The sequence below is a fragment of the Prionailurus bengalensis genome, chromosome C2, assembly GCF_016509475.1.
Source record: "Prionailurus bengalensis isolate Pbe53 chromosome C2, Fcat_Pben_1.1_paternal_pri, whole genome shotgun sequence".
Classification (NCBI taxonomy): Eukaryota; Metazoa; Chordata; class Mammalia; order Carnivora; family Felidae; genus Prionailurus; species Prionailurus bengalensis.
The window spans coordinates 1,128,871-1,155,845 of NC_057350.1; the positions used below are offsets into that span (position 1 = coordinate 1,128,871).

General features: G+C 45.3%; 1 protein-coding gene and 1 long non-coding RNA gene across 18 annotated transcripts in view; one reads left to right on the forward strand and one right to left on the reverse strand.

Moving 5' to 3' along the window:
• PCBP3 (poly(rC) binding protein 3) overlaps positions 1 to 22,148 on the reverse strand; it is a 275,831-nt gene extending 253,683 nt beyond the window's left edge. For 8 of the 17 annotated variants that reach the window (XM_043593390.1, XM_043593389.1, XM_043593399.1 and 5 more), the window contains exon 1: positions 21,965 to 22,139. The gene's annotated coding sequence lies outside the window, so the exon portion shown is untranslated. Of the gene's footprint in view, positions 1 to 21,964 lie in introns of all 17 variants that reach the window. The other 9 variants (XM_043593403.1, XM_043593405.1, XM_043593402.1 and 6 more) reach the window with 4 other exon arrangements.
• A 1,265-nt stretch (positions 22,149 to 23,413) lies between these two features.
• On the forward strand, positions 23,414 to 25,098 carry LOC122491075. The gene is made up of 2 exons (XR_006299273.1): positions 23,414 to 23,612; positions 24,743 to 25,098. It is a non-coding gene; the product is annotated as an uncharacterized LOC122491075 (long non-coding RNA).
• The last annotated feature ends 1,877 nt before the right edge of the window (positions 25,099 to 26,975 follow it).

Consider the following 26,975-nt stretch of genomic DNA (forward strand, 5'->3'; position numbering starts at 1 on the left):
ACCATGAGTCACATCTAGACTTGATTGATTATCTCCTTGGGGGAGTGTATTACAGTTAGAAAAGAAGGACGCAGATGGGTATTTCTGGGCCAAGGAGAAGACTAGGACAAAAATGACTGACCGCCAAACAGACATGCAGCTGCCAATCGGGGACTTTACTGCCAATGTTACACTTGCATTTAGGTGGGGCCGTGTGGCTAGATCTCCCCAGTGGAATGTATGCAGTTATGATACGTGTCATGTCCAGGCCAACAAGGATAAGAAGTATGTGTGCTTCCTCCAACCTGTACTCCCCATCTGCCAGCTGGACAAAAGGAAGTTCGGGCCCTAGAGGATGCCACCAACCTAGCAGATGGCAGGGCCAGAGAGAGCTACAAGGAGCCAGACCCAAATCATCACTGATGAGGAACATCCACAGTAGACTGTTACTTGAAAGAGAAGTAAATTTCTGTGTGAAGTCCCAGCATTTGGGAGATACTGAAATTACTCCAAATAATCCAGAAACTGGGGACTAGAGGCACAGAGTAAAAGCATGATTGGACTCTGAGAAACCAGCCCTCAACTTGTGTTGGAACCACAAATGTGTAAACCCTAATGGTGAGAAGTCCTAAAAAGCAAACCAGCCCTCCCAAGAACCACAGCCTCGATCAGCTCAGCTAGTTGGCCTTAGGCCTACAATGGAATTAAGATGGCTCCTTTAAGACTGAAGAACCTGAGAGATAACAAGCTAAAACCTCTCCAAAAATGATACAATCATCATAAGTCTCAAATTATTCCCTCAAATTAATTCTGCAAATACAATGTCTAGCACACACAAATAAGTAAGACACCATGAGCAAGAAATAGAAATCACAAGGAAAGAAAATAACAGAAAACAAAAAACCAGATCCACAAAGACATGAGAAGTTAGAATTACCTAATATAGACTATCAAAAAAACTACACTTGAAATAACACACAAAAACAGACAACCCCTTTTAAATGGGCAAAAGACCTGAAGAGACATTTCTCTAAAGATATAGTAATGGACAATAAGTACATACAAAGGTGCTCAACATTACTAATCATAAGGGAAATGCCATCCAAACCATAATGAAATATCACTTCATACCCATTAGTACCAAAGAAACGGAAAATAAGTGCTGCCAGGGATGTAGAGAAACTGGGTTCCTTATATATATTGTTGGTGGGGATGTAAAATGGTGCGGCTACCATGGACAACAGTATGGTGGTTCCTCAAAACATTTCACGTAGAATTACCATATGATCCAGCGACTCCATTTCTGAGTATAACCCAAAAGATTTAAAACCAGGTTTTGAAGACATATCTCTATACCCTTTTTTATAGCAGCATTACTCAAAATGGCTAAAACATGGAAGCAACCCCAGTGTCCACTGACAGATGAGTGAATAAGCAAGTGGTCTACACATAAACAGAATATTATTCAGCCTTAAAAAAAGAAATTCTAAAATACACTGCAAATGTATGAACCTTGATGACTTTATGCTAAGTGAAATAAGCCAGTCACAAAAAGACATATATTTTATGATTCTACTTATGCGAGGTACACAGTTAAAACCATACAGACAGAAAGGAAAATGGTGGGTGCCAAGGGCTGGGGGAGTCAGTGTTTAATAGGTATAAAATTTCAGTTTAGGGGCACCTGGGTAGCTCAGTCGGTTAAGCATGTGACTTCAGCTCAGGTCATGATCTCATGGTTCAAGCCCCGTGTTGGGTTCTGTGCTGACAGCTCAGAACCTGGAGCCTGCTTTGGATCCTGTGTGTCCCTCTGTCTCTCTCTCTGCCCTTCCCCCGCTTACGCTCTGTCTCTCTCTCTCTCTCTCAAAAAATAAATAAGCATTAAAAAAATTTTAATTTTAGGGGCGCCTGGGTGGCGCAGTCGGTTAAGCGTCCGACTTCAGCCAGGTCACGATCTCGCGGTCCGTGAGTTCGAGCCCCGCGTTGGGCTCTGGGCTGATGGCTCGGAGCCTGGAGCCTGTTTCCGATTCTGTGTCTCCCTCTCTCTCTGCCCCTCCCCCGTTCATGCTCTGTCTCTCTCTGTCCCAAAAATAAATTTAAAAATTTTTTTTTAATTTTAATTTTAGTTTACAAGCTGAAAAAAGCTACAGAGATAGATGGTGGTGATGGTTGTACAACACTGTAAAGGTATACAATACTACTAAACTGTACAATTAAAAATGGTCAAGATGTTAAATTTTATGTTATATGTATTTTACTACAATCAAAAAATTGGAAAAAACAAACAAGCAAAAAATCCTACACTTACTATGGCCAAAAACATAAACGAGAGATTAGAAGCTTAGAAGATCAGAAGCTTTAGAAGATTAGAAAAAATAACACAGTTTTAAATTTATTAACAAAATAATCTAGAACTAAAAAGAAAAAAAATTCTGAATGGGTTTTTAAGCAGATCGGGTGCTGCTGAAGGGAGAACCGGTGAACTGGAAACCAGATCAGAAGAAAATACTCAAACTAAAGCATGGAGAGACCAAACTCTGGGAAACACAAAACAAAGGGCACGAGAATATATGGTGAGAAATTTAATACACATTTAACTACATTCCTAGCAGGAAAGAAAAGATGAGGCAGAAGCAATTATGAGGATAATGCCAGGGAATCTTCAGACTTCTGAAAGACCTCATGCCACAAATACAAGAAGCCAGCATAATGTAGGTAGGGATACATGGAACTCACTGAAACTATAGAAACCTAAGAACAATGAGAAGAGAAAAGCGATAGGAAATGCACAGATTACCTCCAGAAGCGCAACAGTTACAAGGACTGATGACGTCTGAATAGTAAAAACAAAAGCCAGACACAGAGGAAAGAAAATTCCAACACGCTGAAAGAAAATAATGCCAACATGAAATTTAATATACAGGGGAGAGTCTTTTAAGAATAAAGGTAAGGGGCACCTGTGGCTCAGTCAGTTAAGCAGCCAACTTTGGCTCAGGTTATGATCTCAGAGTTTGTGGGTTTGAGCCCTGCGTCAGGCTCTGTGCTGATGGCTCAGAGCCTGGAGCCTGCTTTGGAGTCTGTGTCTGCCTCTCTCTCTGCTCCTCCCCGACTCATGCTCTGTCTCTCTCTCTCTCTCTCTCTCAAAAATAAACATACATTAAAAAGAAGAAGAAGGGGGCGCCTGGGTGGCGCAGTCGGTAAGCGTCCGACTTCAGCCAGGTCACGATCTCGCGGTCCGTGAGTTCGAGCCCCGCGTCGGGCTCTGGGCTGATGGCTCAGAGCCTGGAGCCTGTTTCCGATTCTGTGTCTCCCTCTCTCTCTGCCCCTCCCCCATTCATGCTCTGTCTCTCTCTGTCCCAAAAATAAATAAACGTTGAAAAAAAAAAAAAAAGAAGAAGAAGAAGAAAGGTGAGAAGGTGATGTCAGGGAAAATAACAAAGTAATGACCTCTAAAAATCCCCTCTTCCATAAAAGCAATGAAAAAAATAGCAAAAATTGTCAGATTCAACTTTGTCAGAAATCTGGGATACCAAAGGCTTACAGCAATCTGGGGAGTATTTGTTAAAGGAAAACAATCTAGTCTCCCTAAGAACAGCATATTTGTGGTGTGTAAGCTTTCCCTATTCTCATTTTCCCCCAATGCCACCTCAGTTCTATAGTTGTCTTAAAAACCAACAGCTTGCAATCACAGTGGAAACCAGCAGGCTGGCAGTCACAGAAAGGGACGGGGCAGAACAAGACTGGAACTCCCTCAAAGCCCTATTTCCAGAGAACTGCCATTATTTGGCAGTGGCATTTCCGCTTGCCAAGATGCCTTCATTTGACCTGTATCAGAGTACGTCCAACGTGAAAAGCATTTTCCTCTAAGCTGTATGTCAAAACAGTTAGAATCAATTGTTTGACTGTGTAACTACCTGAATAGTAGACAACAGTTGGGGTAAAGAATACGTTAACCCAAAGCTTAAAAGGAAAAGCTGGGAAATGAGATGTCTATAAGGGATTTGAAGAACTCCAATACGTTCCTGGAAATCTAAAAGATCACGTGGATATGCAGGGTTGAGCACATACCCAAGGTTGTGTGAATGCCCAGGAAAGACCTGAGACGGCTTTGAGCACTCACACTGGGCTGACTTTGAGGCTCTGCACAAGCAAGAAGTGAAGACTCAGAGTCATAAACTGCCTGATTAAATGTTGAAGCACACTCCAATATATACTCAGAGCTTCTCAGGAAAGTGTAGGAGACTTACTGATTCCTGGCATTTAAGGAAATCTGTGTCCAATCATTAGCTGCTCACAAATGAGTGGAAATATATGTCACAGAATACAGACTTCGCAGTTCAAAAAAGTCACTAAACCAACAAAAACTACTACAACAAGCAGAAGTACCAAAAATCCCAGGGGAGAAAGAGAATCAAATTTTGAGAGTTGCTACATGTATTATATAAAATGTGTAGGTTTTGACAAATCATTATGAGACCGATGCGGGGGGGCAATATTGCCCATACACAGGAGAAAAACAGCAATCAATAGAAACTGCCCCTGATAAGCCCTAAAGAGACTTAAAAGAGAAAGACTATACATAACCTATTTTAAATATGTCCAAAGAATTAAAGGAAACCATGTCTAAAAGATAAAAGGAAAGTATGACAAGAGTGTCTCACCAAATAGAGAGACTACTGATAAAGAGACAGAAGTTGTAAGAAGGAACCAAATAAAAATTCTGGAGCTAAAAAGTACAGTAACTGAAATGACAAACTCATTGGAAAGATTCAACAGCATATTTGACAGGCAAGAACAAACTGGAGAACTAGAAGATAGGTCAACTGAAATTTTCCAGTCCAAGGAACAGAAAGTAAAAAGTAGGAAGCAAAATGAACAGAGCAAGAATTGGGCCCATCCTCTCTCCCCTGCTATACAACTCCATTGTGTAAACTGCATAAAGTCTTCCTTACAAAAAACAGAAAAGAACAGCCTCAGAGACCTGTGGGATACCCTGAAGCGTACCAACATATGTGTAATGAAAGTTTCAGAAAGAGAGAAGAGAAAGAAAGGAGTACAACAAATACTTAAAGGGATAATAGCTAAAAACTTACTAGATTTGGTAAAAAAAAAAAAAAATTCCACATCCAAGAAGCTCAATGAACTCTAAGGACAGACTCCAAGACACCCATACCGATACCCACACCGATACCCATGCCGAGACACATCATAATCAGCCTAATGGAATGGAAAGGCAATTAAAGGATCTTGAAAGCAGCCAGAGAAGCAGCTCATCATTTAAAAGGGATCCTTGATAAAAGTAGCAGATGATTTCTCATCAGAAACCGTGGCGACTAGAAGGTTGTGGGATGACATATTCAAAATTATAAAAGACAAAGACTGTCACACAAGAACTCTACATCCAGCAAAATTACCCTTCAAAAGCAAAAGAGAAATTAAGCCATCCTCAGACATAAAAACTGACAGAGTAAGTTTCTAGAAAACCTGTCCTACAAGAAACACTAAATGGACTCGAAGCTCAAATGAAAGGAAGCTAGACAGTACCTCAAATCTGGGTGAAGAAATAAAGAGCACCAGTAAAGGTAAATACAGAAGTAAAAAGAAAAGACAGAATAAATGTAATATTTCTGTTTTTTCTCCTATCTGAAACACAAGATAACTACACAAGGCAATAACTAGAAATCTGTGTTGATGTGCACAGAAGGTATAAAGAGGTACTTTGTATGATGATACAGCACAAAGTGGGAAAGGAACGGACACATACAGAAGCAAAGTTTTTATGTGCCATTGATATTAAATTCAATACAAACCGAATCGTTACAAGTTGCTAACAGTAAGAAACTTCAGGTAACCTCAAAGAAAATAACAAAAAATAGCAAAATTAATGACAAAGAAATTAAAAGAACACACTAAAAATATATATATTTAATTACAAAAGAAGGTAGTGATGAAGGACAGAAAACAAGAGACATGACACATAGAAAAAAAATAGCAAAATGGCAGGAATAAATCCCACGTTATCAGAATTGCGTTAAATATAAATGGATGGAATAAAAACTCCATTTTAAAGGCAGAAATTATGTTGATGGATTTTTTTTTGTTAAGTTTTTGTTTGAATTCCAGTTAGTTAACATACACGATAGTGTTAGTTTCAGGTGTACAATGTAGTGCTTCAACACTTTGGTACATCAGCCGGTGCTCATCATGACAAGTGCACTCCTTAATCCCCCTCACCTATTTCATCTACCCCCACCCCGGTAATCATCAGTTTGTTCTCTATAATTAGGAGTCTGTCTCTTGGTTTGTCTCTCTCTCTTTTTTGTCCCTTTCCTAGTTTGTTTTGTTTCTTAAATTCCACATATGAGTGAAATCATATGGTATTTGTCTTTCTCTGACTGATTTATTTTGCTTAGCATAACACTCTCTAACTCTATTCATGTTGTTGCAAATGGGAAGATTTCATTCTTTTTGATGGCTGAGTAATATTCCATCATATATACATTTTGTATATATATGAAATATGTATATATATACATATATGTATAAATATATGTGTATACACACACACATATATATATACCACATCTTCTCATCTTCTTTTACCATCAGTCGATGGACACCTGGGCTCTTCCCACAGTTTGCCTACTATAGATAATGCTGCTTAAAAAACAACAAACAAAAAGTGATCCAATTTATATATATGCAGTATACAAGAGACTCTTTTTAAAATTTTTTTTTTATTTTTATTTATTTTTGAGAGAGAAAGATCGTGAATTGGGGAAAGGTAGAGAGAGAGGGAGACAGAATCTGAAGCAGGCTCCAGGCTCCAAGACATCAGCCCAGAGCCCAACTTGGTGCTGGAACTCACGAACCGAGAGATCATGGCCTGAGCAGAAGTCACCCACTGACTGAGCCACCCATGCGCCCCACAAGAGACACTCTTAAATTCAAAGACACAAATAGGTTAAAAATGGAATGATGAAAAAATATATACCATGTAAACAATAACCAAAAGAGAGCTGGAGTGGCTATACTAACATGAGGCAAAATAGTCTTTAAGACAAAAATTATTACACAAAGGACATTTTTTTTTAATTTTTTAATGTGTATTTATTTTTGAAAGAGAAAGACAGAGTGCAAGCAGGGGAGGGGTAGAGAGAGAGGGAGACACAGAATCCAAAGCAGGCTCCAGGCTCTGAGCTGTCAGCACAGAGCCTGACACGGGGCCTGAACCCATGAGCAGTGAGATCATGACCTGAGCCCAAGTCAGACGTTTAACCGACTGATTCAACCAGAAATGGAAAGTCTGAAAAGACATTGAGTTAGTAATTGGAAACTTCCCATAAGCAAAAGTCCTGGACCAGATGGTTTCACTAGTGAATTCTACCAAACATTTAAGAAGGATTAACCCCAACCCCTCACAGACTCTTCCAAAAAATAGAAAAGAACACTTCTCAATTCATTCTATGAGGCCAGTAATACCCTAATATCAAAACCAAAGACATCATGAGAAAAAAATACATAGACCAATATGGCTTAAGAATACAGCTGTCGGAGTGCTTGGGTGGTTCAGTCGGTTAAGCAGCCGACTTCGGCTCAGGTCATGATCTTACAGTTAGTGGGCTCTGTGCTGACAGCTCAGAACCTGGAGCCTACTTCTGATTCTGTCTCTCCCTCTCTCTCTGCCCCTTCCCAGCTTGTACGCTGTCCCTCTCTCTCTATCAAAAATAAAAGTTAAAAAAAAATTTTTTTAAATAAGAATACAACTGACTTCTTTGGGAAAACGTCTATTCATGTTTTCTGCCCATTTTTTAATTGGAGTATTTGATTTTGGGGGTGTTGAGTTTTATAAGTTATTCATATATTTTAGATACTAACCCTTTATTGGACAAGTCATTTGCAAATATTTTCTCCTATTACATAGCTTGCTATTTAATTTTGTTGACGGGTTTCCTTTGCTGTGCAGAAGCTTTTTACTTTGATGAAGTCCCAATAATTCACTTTTGCTTTTGTTTCCCTTGCCTCGGGAGACATATCTAGAAAGAAGTTGCTAAAGCCGATGTCAAAGAGGTTACTGCCTGTGTTCTCTTCTAGGGTTTCTGTGGTTTCAGGTCTCATATTTAGGTCTTTGACTCATTCTTATTAAATGGATGGTGTATGGTGTAAGAAATTAGTCCAGTTTCATTCTTTTGCATATTGCTGTCTAGTTTTCCTAATACCATTTGTTGAAGAGACCATCTCTTTCCCATTGGATATTCTTTCCTGCTTTGTCAAAGATTAATTGACCATACAGTTGTGGGTTCATTTCTGGGTTTTCTATTCTGTTTCACTGATCTATGCACATGTCTATTTTTGTGCCAACACCATACTGTTTTGATTAATACAGCTTTGTAATATAACTTGAAGTCCAGAATTGTGATGCCTCCAGCTTTGCTTTTCTTTTTCAAGACTGCTTTGGCGATTTAGGGTCTTCTGTGGTTCCATACACATTTTAGCATTGTTTGTTCTAGCTCTAGTGAAAAATGCTATTGGTATTTTGATAGGGATTGCATTGGATGTGTAGATTGCTCTGGGTAAAGAAGACATCCAGATGGCCAACAGATACAGAAGAGATGTTAAACCACACTTAACATCAGGGAACTGCAAATCAAAACTACGATGAGATATTGCCTCACACCTGTCAGATTGTCAGAAATCAACAATACAAGACACAACCGGTATTGACAAGGATGTGGAGAAAGGGAACCTTCTTGCACTGTTGGTGGGAATTCAAACTGGTACAACCACTGTGGAAAACAATTTGGAGGTTCCTCAAAAAGTTAAAAGTAGAACCACCCTACAATCCAGCAATTACACTACCAGGTTTTGACCCAAAGAATATAAAAATGCTAATTCAAAGGGATACATGAACCCCAATATTTATAGCAGCATTATCTATAATACCCAAATTATGGAACCAGCCCAAGTGTCCATAAAATGAGGAATGGATAAAGAAGACACGGTATGTGTACACACACATGCGCACGCGTGCGCACGCACACACACACACACACACGTGTGCACACTGGAATATTACTCAGTCATCAAAAAGAATGAAATCTTGTCACCTGCAACAATATTATATTACAATATTATATTACATTATACTGTATGCTAACTCACTGGAATTTAAATAAAAACTGTTTAAAAAAAAAGAATACAAATGCAAAAATTCTCAACAAAATACTAAGAAACTGAATCCAGCGATATATAAAATGAATTATCCCCAGGGCGTCTGGATGGCTCAGTCAGTTAAGCGTCTGACTCTTGATTTTGGCTCAGGTCATGATCTCACAGTTTGTGAGTTTGAACCCCACCTTGGGCTCTGCACTGACAGTGCCGAGCCTGCTCCAGATTCTCAGTCTCCTTTCCTCTTTGCCCCTTCCCCGCTTGCACACACTCTCCCTCTTTCTCAAAAATAAATAAACATTTTAAAAAAAGAAAGAAAATGGATTATCCACCATGACCAACTGGAATTTATCCAAGAAATGCAAGGTTGCTTCAACATAAAAATATCAATCGATATAATGAATGACATTAATAAAATGAAGAACGAAAAACACATGATCATCTCAATAGAAGCAGAACAAGCATCTGACAACACCAGCACTCTTTCACGTTTCTGATAACACCACTCAATAAAATAAAAATAGAAAGGAATCTCCTCAAACTAAGAAAGGGCATCTACAAACACCTACAGCTAAAAACATACTTAATAGTCAAAGATGAAAGCTTTCCCCCTAAAATCAGGGACAAGAGTAGAATGTCCACCCTTGCCAGAACAATTCAACATTGTACAAGAGGTTACAACCAAGGCAATTATACAAGAAACAGAAATAAAGGCATCCAGATTAGAAAGGAAGAAGTAAAAGTATCTATATATGCAGACTACATAATTTCACATAAAGAAACTCCTCAGGAATCCACTAAAAAACTTTCATGGCTAATAAAATCCATACTCGTGGACTGCAAGACTTATATTGTTAAGATGGCAATATTGCCAAACTGATCTACACATTCAGCACGACCCCCATCAAAATTCCACCTGCGTTTCATGCAAAAACTGATGAGTTAATCCTAAGACTCATATAGAAAAGCAAGAGACCAGGAATAGCCAAAACAACAGAAGAACAAATTTGGAGGACTCACTTCCCAATTTCAAAACTTATACTTCAAAAATAAAGAGACAAACAATCCAATAAAAAAAAAAAAAGGGCCAAAGGATTTAAATAGGCATTTCTCCAAAGAAGACTTGCACATAGCCAATAAGCACACAAAAAGGAGAACAACAGCATCAGTTATTAAAGAAATATTAATCAACACCACAATGAGATACCCCTTCACGCCCGCTAGAATGGCTATAATCAAAAAACTGGAAAATGACAAGTGTTGGTGAAGGTGTGAAGAAATTGGAACCCTCATACATTGTGGGTGAGAATTAAAAAGGTGCAAAATCTTTGGAAAACAGTTTGGCAGTTACTCAAAAAGTTAAACATACAGTTACTATATGACCCAGCAATTCCACTCCTAAGTATGTGCACAAAGGAACTGAAAATATGTATGTATACAAAAACTTGTACACTGACTGTTCGTAGCACATTATTGATAATAGCAAAAAAGTAGAAACAACCCAAATGTCTATCTAATGGTGAGTGGAAAAATAAAATGTGATATGCCCATACAACGTGATACTATTCAGCCATAAAAATGAATGAAGTACTGATACATGATAGAACATGGATGAACCCTATAAATATTATACTAGGGGTGGCTCAGTCAGTTGAACAACCAATTCCATTTCGGCCTTGGGTCATGATCCCAGGGCTGTGGAATCAAGTTCCGCCTTGGGCTCCGTGCTGAGCATGGAGCCCACTTAAGACTCTATCCCTCTTTCTCTCTCTCTTAGCACCTGGATGGACCAGTCAGTTGAGCATCAGACGCTTGATTTCAGCTCAGTTCATGATCTCATGGTCATAAGATCAAGCCCTGAGTCAGGCTCCACACTGGGCAGAGCCCGCTTAAGATATTCATTCATTCATTCATTCATTCATTCATTCATTATCTCTCTCTCTCTCCCTCCCTCTCTCAAAAAAGAAAAGATTCCGCCTCTCTCTCTCTTTCCCTCAGTCCTTCTCCCCAGCTCGTGCTCTCTCTAAAATTAAAAAAAGTATGTATTATACTAAGTGAAAGAAGCCAGATAAGAAAGGCCACATATTTATGATTCCATTCATATGAAATGTCCCTAACAGGCAAATCCTTAGAGACAGACAGTAGATTAATGGATGGCAGAATGGGGAGTTACTGTTAACAGTTATAAGGCTTCTTTTTAAGGTGACAAAAATGTTCTGGAATTATGTAGTGATGACGGTTGCATAACCTCGTAAATATAGCAAAACCCAATGAATCAGAAACTTTAAAAGGGTGAATTTTGTGGCATGTAAATTATATTCCCCCCTCAAAATTTAATTATATTTAAAGAATTTTTAAAACAAAAGTAAAATCAAAATACTTTTAGAAGGAAAAAAAGAGGGAGCGTTCTACTACCAGCTGATCTGCAGTAAAGGAATTTCTAAAGAAGCCTCTTCAGGCAGAGGGAAACAACCCCAGAATGAAGATCGGAAATGTCAGAGAGCAACAAAAAGCAAAAAAAAAGTGGATGAAGATGTGAATAAATATAAATGAAGACGCACTGTACATTAAATAACAACACTGTTAATATTAATATTTCATTGAGCTTAAATAGAGCACATGGATTAAAAAACACAATAATAAGCACTTATAAGTCTGGAAAGGGTGAATGGAGTTCAAGTGCCTAAAACACTATGATCTCTGCATGGTCCACGAGGCAGGTATAACTGCATTATCTGGCTAAGTTAATAGCCTGTTAATCTAATTTACACGGTAACCACGAGAAGAAAGAAAAGTAAAATGTAACCTCCAACACACTGAAGAGAGTAGAAAAGTAGAATGATTTTTAAAAATCCTAGTACTGTTCTCAAATAATATAAGAAAAGAAAGAAAAGTAAACACAGAAAATGTGGGACAAGAGAAATATACCATAAGAGTATGGACTTAAATTCAAATAGATTAGTAATTACATTCAATATAAATGAGTTGAATGTTCCACTTAGAAGATAAAAATTGTCAGACTGGATGAAAAACAATCTGATTGTTCGATTATTTTGCAAGGTACACGCCTAAAGTTTAAGAATACAGCAAGGCTGAAATTAAAACGATTTAAAAAAAGGTATCATGCAAATATGAGCCTAAAGAAACCTGTTATGGCTATTTTGGCATTGCATATGATACCATAAAGGCAAAGATTCATTACTAGGGATAAAAAGAACCACTCATAATAATTAAAGTCTCAGTTCCTCAGGATGACATAACAATTTTATATTTGCACGCCCCTAACAACATGGTCTCAAAGTATATAAATAAAAATTTACAGAACTTCAAGGAGAAATAAGACAAATCCATAATCATAATGAAATTGGGTAATTATCTTAGTAATGGATATAACCACCAGACCAAAAAAACCCACAAAAACAGTAAGAAAACAGAAGATGTGAGTAGTATGCTTACAAGTTAGCTGAATGGAATGTATAGAACATTTCACCTAATTCTTTTCAAGCACACAGAAATGTGTGAGAAAACTTACAGTCCATATTCTGGGCCATAAGGCACATCAGCAAATTTCTCAGAATTAAAATCATAAAGAGCAAGACTTGGGGCAATGCAATTATGCTGGAGAAGGGTAAGAAAATATGCATATGTTTGGAAAATTTTAAATATGCTTCTAAATGACTTATAAACTTAAAATATCATAACATAAATTAGAAAATATAACTGCCTTACTCTGCTTGGGCTGCTATAACAAAACACCACAGAGCGAGTGGCTTAAACGATGGACATTTATTTCTCACAGTTTTGGGCGCCGCCATGGGAGGGTTCTGGTCAGGGGCTCTTCCCGCCTTGCAGAGACCTGTCTCCCTGCTGTATCCTCACATGGCGAGGACAGAGAGAAAGAGGGCAAGTCCTCTGGTCTCTCCTCATAAGGTACTTATTCCATCATAAGGTCATCACACTCATGACCTCATCTAAACCTAATTACTCCCCTAAAGCTCCACCTCCAAGTACCATCTTTGGGGGTTAGAGCTTCAACGTGAATTTGAGAGGGGCACAATTCCATGTACAGTATATAGTAAACAATACGAAAAATACCCCAAATCGAATTCTGTATGATGCAGCTAAAGCATTACTTATCAGGAAATGTACCACCTTAAGTACACATATTAGAATAAAGCTGCAAATTAATAAATCAGGTATTCACCTCAAAGTAGAGAGAAAACAGCTACAGAAAAGGAAAATCATGGACCAATTTCACTCAGACACATGGATGCAAAAATCCCACGCAAAACATTAGTCACTGAAATCTAATCAATAGAAGAATAAGCTAGTATGGGGCGCCTGTGGTTCAGTCAGTTAAGCATCCAGCTCTTGATTTGGGACTCTCTTCCTCTCTCTCTGCCCCTCCCTCACTTGCTCTCTCTCTCTCTCTCTCTCAAAATAAATAAACATTATGAGCAAGTTATGTTTATACAGTAGTCATCTGTAGGTGACAGAATTAGTTTTATTTTGCTTTTGATACTAACATTTACTTTAGAAATTTTCTAAATAAGCACTCACTTAATGAATCAGGAAAAATGTATTTGTAAAATATTTTCAAATTAGTAATTTTCTGCTGATCTCCCATAGTTATGAAGTCAACTAGCTCATGAATGGCAAGAAGAAAAGAGCAAAAGCTAGATCAGAAAAGCCACTTCTGAGCAATCACAAGGCTACAAGACCTTATGTGTCTCAGTGTCGTTATTTGGTTAGAACAAAGAAAGGGTGGATAGGAGTAGAAATGGATTTACAAAGATAGGGATGTGATAATAGCAATTCGTAGGCTTTTTGCCCAGGCATTAAGGGAGCGATCTCATACACAAATGTGTCTATAAATAGAATCCATACTGCACTTTAATGAATAATTTAAAAGCACTTTGCAAACAGGGTTAAGACAACAGGAACCTAAATGCTCAAAAATCAATAGTTCTGTCCTATCCCAACCTGGTGAGTTACAGAAACAGAGGTTTGAGCTTTATGGTATTTTACAGAAACACTGGAAGCTGGATGGTTAAGTATCAAAAGATTTAAAAACATCTATAAGCTCTGACCCAATAATTCTGCCTTTAGAAACTTATCTTTCATAAATTATCAGTGATACAATGATTTTTGTATAGGTTACTGATTATTGATCAAAGCATTATTTACCATGGTAAAAGTTTAAAGCAGCATAAATGTTCAGATATAGGGAAGTGGCTCAATCAACTGGGACACCCACTGGAATAGTATGCAGCCATTTAAAATCATATCTTAGAAGAATATGATTATGACACAAGGAAACTCTCACTATGTAGTACAAAGAAAGAAAGCTGTTCATAAAACATTATGGAATGAATCTGAACTTAGGATATGTATATCATACCACATATAAAAGTAGAAAAACACACTGGCTGTTCTACTTTTTTTTTTAATGTTTATTTTTTTATTTTGAGAGAGCACACCCGTGAACGTCCACGCGCACACCCGTGAACGTCCACGCACACACCCACACGTGAGCAGAAGAGGGGCAGAGAGAGGGGGAGAGAGAGAACCCCAAGCAGGCTCCACGCTGTCAGCACAGAGCCAGAGAAGCAGGGTTCTCTCACAAACTGTGAGCCGAAATCAAAAGTCAGACTCTTAACTGACTGGGCCACACAGGCGTCCCATGCACTGCCTATTCCCGTGTGGTACGATTATGAATGTTTGTGTTGTCCTTTATACTTTCTGCTTGCTTCAATTTTTCTACACAAAACATTTGTATCACTTTTAAAAATAGTAAAAAGTTTTTAAAAAAAGTAAAGAATGCATTATCTCAATTAGATTCAAATTATCCTTCATGAACCCAAATTCACTTCTAGTAAGGGTAGATGGGGGTCAGTAAAAATCTGATACATCAGGTGCATAACAAACTCACAAACTTAGCAACTTAAGACCATTTACATTTGTTATCTCACAGTTTCTGTGAGTCAGGAGTCTGAGTAGGCTTAACTAGGTCCCCTGCTTAGGGTCTCACAAGGCTGTAATCATGGTATTGGCCAGGCCACGTTCTCATTAAAAGGCTCAAATGAGGAAGAATTCACTTCCAAGCTCACTTGGGTTCATGGTAAAGGTTGTTTCCTTGCTGTAGGACTTAGGGCCCCTGCTTCTTAGTGGCTATCCCTGAAGGCCACCCTCAGCTTCTAGAGGCCACCTAAAGTTCTTGCCATGTGGGCTGCTCCAACATAGCCACTTATTCAAGCCAGCAAAGAGAGTCTCTAAATGAGTTTCTGGCGAACTGAATTTTATATAATGTAACAATATCACAGAAGTGACATCCCATTACTTTTGCCATATTCTATTGATTAGAAGCAAATCCTACTTCAATGGGAAAAGATTATACAAAGGCATGAATCATGTGGATCGTGGTAGGGCCACCTTCATACAACTGTCCACTATATCTGGCCTCCCAGGGCAGAGCCCAGGCAAAGGAAGGAAACATGTGCTTGGATATGAAGACTCTTCTGATCAAATGACTACCCCCAGACAAATCTGAACCCTGCTTTCTCTACAAAGAATGGTACTGTAAAAAGTGAAGGGAGAATTCACCACAAGTCAGAGTTAACACAGAATTTAAGCAGGGAGGTGGGAACTGTTCCAGCCTTGAAGGATAATTAAGAATTACATTAGCGGAGGGGCGCCTGGGTGGCTCAGTCGGTTAAGCATCTGACTTCAGCTCAGGTCATGATCTCACAGTTCGTGAGTTCAAGCCCCATATGCGGCTCTGTGCTGACAGCTCAGAGCCTGGAGCCTGCTTCAGATTCTATGTGTCCCTCTCTGCACCTCCCCCACTCACACTCTGTGTGTCTCTCTCTCAAACAACCAAAAAAACCCCCAGAATTACATTAGTGGAAAGGGAGACTTTTCCTCTGTGATAAGGAGAAATAGGCAAGAATTCCCAAGATGGATTTTGGAGAGTAAATAGGATGGTTTGTTCACAGCAAATAAAAACCAACGTGTCTAGCTTCACATTCTAATCAGTCCCCTGATGACCAACACACTTGTAGACCTTGCACACTTGCAAACCTTCAAACAAGACCTAGAGAGGAAGACAGTTTTGAGTTTTGACTAGCTGTGCAGTAGTGACATCAATTAACCTCCATAGTTTGGTAAATATTACTCATATTTACCAGTATCCAGTTGTCCTGGACTTCTGAGACAGGGAAAACTCTACCTTCTGCTCCATTTGAAACGAAGTATGACCAGAATGACTCCTCCTGGCCAACAAAACATGAGAAGAATGGATCCGCAACCCTTCTAAAGCCATAACTGCTGGTGCCAAGTCTCCATGTTCTAAAAGGGTCCAGGATCCAGAATATTTAAGAATCCATTTTGCCAAATTTCCAAGGAACAAAAATCCCTCCCTTTCAGAAACTATTACAGAGATGATAAAGCATCACCTTGATACCAAATCTGAATAAAAGCAATACAAGAAAAGATTATTATTTGTCAATACTTCTCATGAAAATACATGCCAAAATCCTAAATTGAATCCAATGATAATTTTTAATGTAGTATGTCATGACAAAGTACAATTTATCCCAAGAAATCAAGGATGGTCTAAAATTAAAAGATTAAAATATTTCATCTTAGTCACAATTTAAAGAAGAAAAAAATAAAACCATCAAGAAAAACATTTATTAACATTCAAAATCTATTAATGATTTTTAAAATCTTTTATCAAACTATTAGCAGAGGAGACCATCCTTAACTAATAAAAGGAATCTACCAAAAAACAATAACAAACTTCGTATTTAAGGCTCTAAAAGTAATGCTTTTAAAATGTAAAACAGTATTAGCACAGCCTTATCGAAATTTCTATACAGCTTTGCCTAGTGTCCAAACGATGGAAATAAGACAAAAAACAAATAAAAGATTTAACGGCTAGGAAGGAAGAAACGAAATTATCATTATTTACATGGAGAAATCAGAAAGAGATCCATATAGTTGTAAAATTTTGTATGTTTCAAAGGAAGCACCGCAGATCACTGGGGTAAGGATGGTATAAATAGTATAATAAATAGTATAGTACAATTGGTTATACATTGGGAAAAGTTCCAAAACTATATGTCTACCTTACACCTCACACAAAAATAAGTTCAGAGTAGAATACAAAAAGCAAATGTTCAAGCCCTTTTTTTTTTTTTTTAAAGATGAGGATATCTTATGACTTGGGGTAACAAAGAATTTCTTAAATAAGACTTAATAACCACAAACCATAAGGAAAAGATTGATAAATTTGACATAAAAATTAAACATCTTTTCATCAAAACAGCATTTTTAAAAGGATTAAAAAAAAAAAAAACAGGGCACAAATAGAAACCAGAATATCTAAAGGACTTCTAAAAAGCTTTAAAAAGGACAACCCAGGTAACAAATGGACAAATATATTAATACAATTTACAGAAGAAACCCAGGTGGCTAATAAATGGATATAAAAATCTTCAAACTTACCAATAATCAAGAAAACGCAAACTAAAACAGTGAGTTCATACCTAGTTGACAAAAATTAAGACATCTGAAGATACAAAGGATTAGAGAGGATGTGAAGAAACAAACCTTTGTTTGGAAAACACTTGGATGACTGCTCTGAGGCTGGAATTGGGCCCATCCTACATGACCCCACAATCCCACTTACAGATGTAGACCTGGTCCACTCTCTCCTAGCGCCCAGCACAAAGGAAATGGGCCAGTGGGAGATGGCAATAAGCAAGAGTGGAGACTGGACAGACGACTAGGAGAATGACTTCAGATGAGACTTAGGCCAGGTAAGAGTATCATATGCCAATCTTGCCGGGAGGTGAAACGAGGGATCAGAACCATGCTTACCTGGGGCAACCTCCTCCCAACAGCAGCTGAACTGTTTTGTGTTCTACAGCCTATCTGACCATGTTATTTCCTCTTTAAACTTCACCAGCTAAAGCTTTCTAGAGCAGTCCCAACTTGTATCAGTTTCCTAAGGCCACTCTAACAAATGTCCACAAATGTAGTGGCTTAACACAACAGGAATTAAGTACCTTACAGTTCTGGGGGTCAGAAGTGAGACACAAGGTCTCACTGGGCTAGAACCAAAGTGTCGGCAGGGCTGTGTTCCTTTCACGGGGCTCTGGGGGAGAATCCATTTTCTCACTTCTAGAGCCTGCCCACACGCCTTAGCTTACAACCCCTTCTATCTTCAAAGGCAGTAATGATGGGTAGTCTTCCTCATTTCACAGCACTCTGACACTAGCTCTTCTTCCATATTTAAGGACCCTTGTGGTTACTCTGCCCCCCTCCCCCGCCAGGGTAATCCAGAATAATCTCCTTATTTTAAAATGAGCTGATTAGCAACCTTCATTCCATCTGCTACCTTAAATTCTCTTTGCCACATAACATAGCATATTCACAGGTTCTGGGGATTAGGATGTGGGAGGCCATTATTCTGCCTCCCACACAACCTCCCCTCAGCTCGCCCCCACACCTCTGAGTCCCAACACTTCCACAATGCCTTTCACACCTTCAACCACCACACATCCTATTCTCCAGTTACACCAACCTTCTTGTCCTTTTGTAATGAATTTATACCCATCGGTGCCCAAACAATTACAACTCACCCTCCAGGTCTCAGACCAAGGCCACCTCCTCTCTGAAGCCTTCCCTGATTCTCAGCCTAAATTAATTACCCGTCTTCAACACACCAACCCAACTTTTTATGTATCCCAATTGCAGTACTGAGTGTGGCCCCCTGTAACCATCAGTTTGCACGTCCTTTCCTCAATCCAAAGTGGAGTCCTTCAATGATAAATACTCTGTATCATTCCCCTGTGCATGTCCAGATCACAGCAGGGGCCTTGGCAAAGAGTGGGCACTCAGACACTATTTCTGAAGCTTGGAGGAGGCAGAAAGAAGCCCTGGGTTTCCCTCAACAAAACAGGCGACTCTTTCACGGGGTGACCTGAGTTAAGTATTCAGTTGATGGGGCCAAAGAACTAGTTCAGATACTCACAACAAAACACCTCAACAGCTGTGCATAGTTTGATGCACAATTTACTACCCTATGGAAGAATCTCTGTACCCTTTATTTTTTATTGCCAACCTATGGGGCAATTCTAAAGGAACAGAAAATTAACCTCAAGAGAATAAAGAATTTACCTAAATTTATCTAAAATGGTTTACAAAGATGTCCTCAAGATTACAGAAGAGAGAGGCGATGCTGCTCCAACACGGCAAGAATGCCTGGTTCCTGCCCAACAGGCCCACCACGTACACGGAGGGCCTGAGCCCCGCTCTGGGAAGGTGGGAAGTACCACATGAGTGTGAGGGATGCTACAATTGACCTTGTTTAGAGAAAAACAAACTGCCTCTCGTACAAATATGTGTACATGTTATAGTAAAGGTCCATTTTTTAAGAGGGTGGCTGTTAAGGAAACAGGCTCTCACTTAATTTCAATGGTTTATTACCTGATGTCCACACTCCAGCAAGAAAATTCCCACCTGGTGAGAAGGAGACCAAGTAAGGGAAAGGTAATGTTGAGTCAGCACAATTATCCATTTGAGAAAAAGAGACAAAAACATGGTTTGAGTTTCTGAAAGATATGCTTGCATTCAGGCTCAACAGAACTGCCCTGTTCAACTTTTCCTCAATTGTGTAAATTTCGAAAATGACTTTTAAACATGTTCCAAAAAACGCTCTCACGCTGGAAATTTAAGACGAAGATGGACACAGAGGACACGTGTTCAGCACCATGGACAGTGGGCACACCGACGGGCCGCAGGGGACTCGCCACTGGGGCTGAGAGCTCAGAGGTATCAGGGCCGCCCAAAACCTACGGCATTCATTCATCGGTGTTTCAGTTGAGAGCGATTCCAGGACATTGGCTGGCATTTTCCTTTGTTTTGGCCCAAGGGGCCAACCTTTACCAAAGGGATGTACAATTCCCATCTACCAAGATTTGCCTCAGTGGCGACTCTACGATAAAGCCCTGAGGTTTCTGTGAAAACAGGAATGACTTTGCCACCGACACAGAGCAACCAATCCAGGAACTGGCTACAGGTCCAGGAATGAAGCTGCTCAAACTGAAACCCAACGTCCAGTTTTGAACGGCTGAACTGTTTCAAGGACCTCGCCGGATTTCGCAACTATAAACACAGCATGCTCTCAGCCCCACGCCAACGAGAGGAGGAAAAAAGACCGCTTCCTTTTAAACACCTGAAAAATGAAGCCAGGTGCTGAAATCGTCTCATAATTACCAAAAAAAGTATCACCATAAAGCTGGCTATTTTCTCTCTTTTTTTATGTTTGTTTATTCTTGAGAGAGACAGAACGCAAGCAGGGGGAGGGGCAGAGAGAGAGCGAGACACCGAATCCAGACATCGGGAGGCCGCGCTGCTCTCGCGCGTGAAGGGGCTGGGAATCGGCTCCGCTCGTGCGGACGCACCTCCACCGCTTCCTTCGACTCCAACAGGCGCCCGGGCTCCAGACACCGACAAGGGGCAACCCCCCGCCCCTGAAAGCGAGTTACAGTCTGGAAGGGCGCGCGACGGCCGGCCGTGCCACAGGGGGAGCTGGAACTGCAGGGTCCGGGCCCCGTCTAGCCCCCCGAGGTCCGCTCAGGGCCCCGCTGCCCTGACTTGCCTTCTGCGGGTCACGCGCCGCGACTCCCGTCGACGAGAGCGCCGCCCGCCCGCGCGCAGAGCCCAAGGCGGCCGCAAGTCCACGTCGCCCGGAGGGAAGGGCGGCAGGAGAGGGAACCCAGCCTGCGCGACTCTGACCCGACTTCTGGTTGACTTTCCGATTTGCTACGCGAGCGACACGCTTCTCAACAGGAAGGAAAAGCGCAAAAACAAACACTCGAGTAAACGACGCTTCCAGGCGCCGCACGGTGCGGACTACACACCCGTCCTGACGCACCCCAAGTAACAGGAGAAAACACAGTGACCCTGTCACTGGGCAGAGCCTGCCCGCGCCCCGCGCCTCCCCGACTCGGGGGCACCGAGGCGCGCCGGGGGCCGCCGCGGGCAGCCCGGGTCCCGCTCCCAGGAGCGGGGCGCCGCCTACGCCCGCCGGCGCGCGCTCCCACCGCGGCTCCCGCAAGCCGCCCGCGTCCCGCCCGCCGCGAGCGCCCCGAGGTCTCCGCCCCGGTCCGGCCCGGTCCCGAGCCGCCAAACTCCGGCACGAAATCGCGGCAGGTGCGCGCCCGCAAGCGGGGCCGTTGACTCTGATCTTGAAGGCGCAGCTCCGGTAACTTCGGGATTCGGGGCAGCGGGGCGGGGGTCCGCGCCTCCCGGAAGCCGCTGCAGACCTCCCTCCGTCCAGCCGCCGTCCCGCCCCGCTACCCCGGGAGCTCCCGGCGCCGGGCCGGGGGCGCGGAGACCCCGCGGCGGGGGGAAAGGTGGGGGGAGGGCGGCCGGGCGCGGGCTGAGGCGCGGACCCCCGCCCCCGGCTCCGCCCCGCGCCGCCCGCCCCGCCCCGCGCCGCCCCCCGCAGCCCGCCAACTTGGTGGGGCCCGGGAGGGTCTCAGGCCCCTCGGCCCCCCCGAGACGAACGCCCCCAGCCCCGGGCCCCGTGGGCAAAGTTAGCGGCCGCGGGAGGTCGCCTCCCCCTCCCCGGCCGCGGCCGGGACCCTCGCTCGGCCCCCGGCGGCGACCTCCCCCCACCCCGTCCCGGCTCCCGCACTCCCGCCCCTGTCCCCGACCCCCGACCGCGATCCCCGGCCCTGACCCCGGCCCGACCCCTGGACCCTGGCCAGGACCCCCGGCCCCAGCTCCGCCCGCGACCGCTCACCTGTCCGCGGAGGAGGGCGTGCCCGCCGGCTGGCCGGCCGGAGCCCGGGGTGGGGCCGAGGGTTGGTGACGACCGGGCGATACGGGCGGCGGCGGAGCCTGAGGCGACCGAGTCTGAGGCGACTGAGGCGGCGGTAGCCGCTCCTTGCGCCCCAGCCGAGGCGCTGCGCGCGGCGCGGGCCCGCCCCTTCTGCGCTGCTGACCAATCCCGCGCCGCCCGCCGCCGCTGGCCCCGCCCCGTCCAAGTGCTGGGCCTCGCGAAAGCGGGCGCGGCGGGCCAATCGAAAGGAGGAACGGTAAAGGATGAAGCCTATCGGAGCCCGGGAAAGCTCTCTGGAAAGAAACCAATTAGCGTCGCGGGGCGAAGGGGAGGTGGTGAGGCGGGACCTATGGAGATGGGGGCGTGACGGAAATTGGGGCGGGGTCTTGGGCAAGCGAGTCGCTGGCGGTGGGCGGGGCCATGAACCTGTCATTGGGCAAGGGCGGAGCCAGACTTGAGGCGGGTCCCAAGGAGGGGCGGGACCATAAATAAAGGGGGCGGGGTCCCAGGGGAAAGGGTTATTGGCTGGGGGCGGGGGCAGAGACGCGACCACAAGTGGGCGGTCCCAAAACTGGGGCGAGGCCACAAAAGGGGCAGAACAAGAGGCGGGCTACTCGCCGAGGTGGGGGGCGTAGGGAGGCCTCCCGGGTTGACAGAGGCGGGGCAGGGCCACAATGGGGAGGAGAGGAGACGCGTCATTGGCTCGGGGCGTGGCCTGGGGCTGTTCCTGGGCGTGGCAGAGGCAAGCCCTGGGGCGGGCCGGAGCCGTAGATGGGTGGGTGGGGAAAGGCAGGTCCCTGGCGTGTCGAGGGCGTGGCGTAGACTGGGACATTGAAAAAGGGAGGCGGGCCACAAGTGGGCGGGGAAGGGCGAGCCTCTAGAGGGAAAGAGGTCAGGGGGTTGGCTTGGACGGGTCCCAGGGCTAGGGGTAGGGCTGGCGGTTGGAGGGAGGGTGGGTAACTAGCCGTGGGCGTGGCTTGTGGCGGGGGTGGGGGGTGGGGTAGACCACAGGTGGAGAGGGGACGGGTCACTAGCCTGGGGGTGGCCTGGTTGGTCTTGGGCGTAGAATGGGCCGAGTGGACCTGGCTGGACTTGGACCCTCCCTGGGCTGGCGCCCTTCCCCCTCCTCTCCCCGCGGGGCTTGGAAGGGCTTGGCCTGCCGGGAGAGCAAAGCCGACAGTCTCCTGTCCTGTCTCAGGACCTCGCCCCTCTCGAGTCCCGGCCCTGGGCAAGCCTTGGGCAAGCCTGCCCAGCACCTGTCTCGGCTCCTCACCGGGTGCGCCTTCTTTCCTGCCCACTGAGTAATCCATGTGCCAGTCTGCGGGTCTGAATACCCAGGTGACCAAGACTGTCTGAAGAGCTACTAGGCTGTCCTCAGAAGACACAATGTCTCACGTGTTTTTGTTTTATTACCCTTTCTCCAGACTTCCTGGGCTTCGTTCATTGTGCTTTGTTCGTATTAGGGTCATTTTCGTGAAGCTGACCCTTCTGTCTCATCTGTGCATTTGGGGCCTATCCTTAGCAAGATTATTTCTTCCAGTGCAGCATCACACAGCACGAGCGGTCACAGGCACCGCAGTGACCTCCGATGGCCCAGGAGTGACCCCAGGTAGGCCTACAGGGGTCCTGGGACTTCCTACCCCGCACCCTTCCCCACTCGAAAGAAACTCAGCCTTGCTTGGCCTTCTTAGGCCCCTGAGGACCCAGAGGGGTCCACCGGCTGTCAGGACAGGGGTTGTGAGATGGACCTGGGGATAAAGCTGTGACACTTGGAGGCCCTATTGTACCCTTTGCCCCTAGAGTGGGGCAGGAGACATTTCCCAGGCTTCTCCCCTGTGAACCCTACTCCTTTGTGGGCCACTGGAAGCCCACCCACACAAAGGTCACAGTTATGACCACTTCTTTTTGTGGGAACATTGGAAATGACCCGGAGCCTCACCACAGTGCACGAAGGGCCCCTTGGGCATTCAGAGACTGGCCAGGTTGGGCGACAGAAGTCAGTGCAGGCATGGGGGTGGGGGGGGGTCAGGAAGAGCTGGGTCTCATTTGTCTTCTTATGTCACTTGTGTGTTCAAAGGCAACCTCTAAAAAAGAAAGGGCGCCAGGCTACCGGGTGAGAAGGGACTGCGGGTGGGGTTCACACAGAAGGGCGGCAGCACTGGGGGAAGCAGAAATACAAACAACACCCGGGTTGTGAGTCCTTCCAAAGAAGGGGGTCACAGAGGCAGGGGACATGGGCGCCCACGCAGCAGTGTAGCAGCAACTGTCACTTGGAGCGGAGGGACGTGCTTAACCGTGTGCTCTGGGGGTAGGAAGGAGGATGTGGAGGCAGGGGAGGGGGGGGCCTGGCTGGGTGGTCTCGCAGCCGGAACGATGGAGGGAGGTGCTGGGAAGTGAACGGGAAGGAGCAGCGGCAGAGCACCCTGCAGGACGTGGACGTGTCGTGTCCTGACTGCGTGGCTCTGTCACCCTCCCCTTGACTCTGTGGGCAGAGGGGACAGAAGGACCCTGGGGTCCCCGCTCCCGAGGCCAGAGTGTGGGGTGCAGGCGCAGCACAACACCTTCAGTCCACCCCCAGATTACAGGCTGCCAGCCTCCCACTTCCCCGTCCCCGCCAGGGGCCCTCGTCCCCTCAGCTGCCTTCATTGCCTCCTGAAAGACACAGTTAGTCATTAGGAAATTAATGATAGTGTTTTCAGGACAGCATGTTGGACCCTAACAACTTTCAATTATTTCCAGTTCCTGCCAGCCCTGGGAGGAAAAAAGCAGCTCGTCTCATGCCCCCGCCCTTGACACACGAGACAATCCACGTCTGCTGGCATATTATCATACGTTAGCAGATCTCTGAGAGCCAAACTGCAGACCACAGCAGCTGGGCCGGGGCCTGGAGCGGGCCCGGGATCCTCCCCCTGGATGGGACCAGCCTGCCTCGAATTCCCCACACACTGTGTTCCAGGCACTTCCCCCTTCATTAGCACTGTGCGTGCCATTCACCACCCTCTCCATCGCTGTCACCGCGGTCCTTCCCGTGAGAAGTGCACCCAGGGGCCTGCATTTATAAATAAGTCCATGGTGTTTGTTGGAGGATGACGGGAGCAGAGAGAGCAGCCTTGGAATTAGCATCCGCTTGGAATGATGTCAGATCAAGCCCTGGGAAGCCTTACACTGCCCAGCCTTCCTGACTGTCTCACACACACACACACACACACACACACACACCCCAGAGAGTAGGGGCTGGTGGCCATGTTATCTCCGGCTGGAGCGTGGGGTCGGGGCAGGGAGGCTTCTTGTCTCCACAGTAGATGGCTAAAAGGGCCGGGGAACTGGTTGCATGCAGAAAGCAGTCCCAGTGGCCAGCTGTGTCGTCCAAGTCCTCCGGGGAGTACAGGTTTCCCAGGCGTGAGCGGCACCCAACACCCCCAGCTACAGAGGCTCCCCTCCCCTGCTACGGAGAGAGGTCTGGAGCAGTCAATCTGAGCCCGATTTGGAGCGTGGGGCATCTGCTGGCCTCAGTAGGACTCTGCCTCCACGCGGGGCCTGCTTTCCACAGGGAGAACTCACGTTGTCACCTCAGCCACCCCTTACACTCAGCCCAGAACACAAGGGCACAGATCACGTGGTGGCGAGTCGGCAACCTAGGGAACCAGGGTTGCTGTAACACCCCCTTCACAAACCGCTGAGGCAGCCCGACCACACCCTTGGGGGCTAGAGCCAGCCAGCCTGCCCTCCTTCCCCACAGCCTCTTTGTCACAAAGCACGGCCTGGGGGCAGCACGGCTGGGTCTGCTGAGCTCAGAGGAGATTGTGTGATGGCCAGAGTGATGGAGTGAAAATCAAAGCAAGTAAACCAGTCCCCACACCCGCTGCCCTGGTCAGGGAAATACACCCAACACAGCAGCCGAGGGTTCCTCCCGTGTGGTGCTGGAATCCAAAGCTGTGCACCTGATCTTGCTTGCTTGCTTGCTGAAGCATCTGACTGCATTTCATCAGGCAAGGTGATCGGGGCGGGGGGGGGGGGTTCCCCTTGTGCCCCCCTTGCTGAAGGAGCGACTCCTAACCCGTCACTGGCCAAGTCCCTGGCCCGTGACGGGGCAGGGGTGGGGGGAGGTGAGGTGGCACCTGTGCAGAGGGGAAGCTCTAGCCAAGCACACTCGTGAGGAGCCCCCGCCTGGATGACGGCGAAGGCTGGAGATGTGCTCCACAAGGAGAGGTGAGCATGCACGGAGCGTCCAAGACGAGCATACGGGACGACGAGACAGAGGACACACACATCAACAGTGCTGCAACCCGGCACTCTCTTCTTTGGGGCTGGCAAACTGACCTGCACTTTACAGCTGCCCTGGGTCCTAAGCTTCCGGAACCGCGTGCTGCCCCGTTTCTGTGTTCCCGTGTTCCCGGATCACCTTAAAACCAGGCATATCGACAACAGCCAGCAGGCTGCTCTGTGGGGATGAGGGGCTGGGGGACAGCAAAAGCTGTCCTTATGGGAGGCACAGAGGGCATCCCCATGCTGGGGAGATGGGCTCAAACCACGCACGGAAGCATCTGGCTCCCACCCCAAAGGTAAACGTGCTGGAGGTTAGCACGAGTTCCGCTGGCACCTGCCGGGACACTAGCTTCCCGGGTGGGGCTCCCTGCTTTTAGCCTCTGACAAGCAGGCTGTATTCCACCGTCTGGCTGTGGATGGGGGCCTGGGGTTCATCCAGTGCTGCTGTCATCCCCAAGGGACTCGGGTCGGTGGCCTATGTCCTCTCGGCCTTCACATGAAAAAGCAGGTGAGTCACAGCTGCCCTTGACTGTGTCTCCCAGTTCAGACAGCAGGCTCTGGAGCCAACACACCACTGCCAGCAGGGAGAGAGAGCCAGAGCCGGGGACAGAGCCAGAGAGGGGGACAGAGCCAGAGAGGTGGACAGACCCAGAGAGGGGGACAGACCCAGAGCCAGAGAGGGGGACAGAGCCAGAGCCAGAGAGGG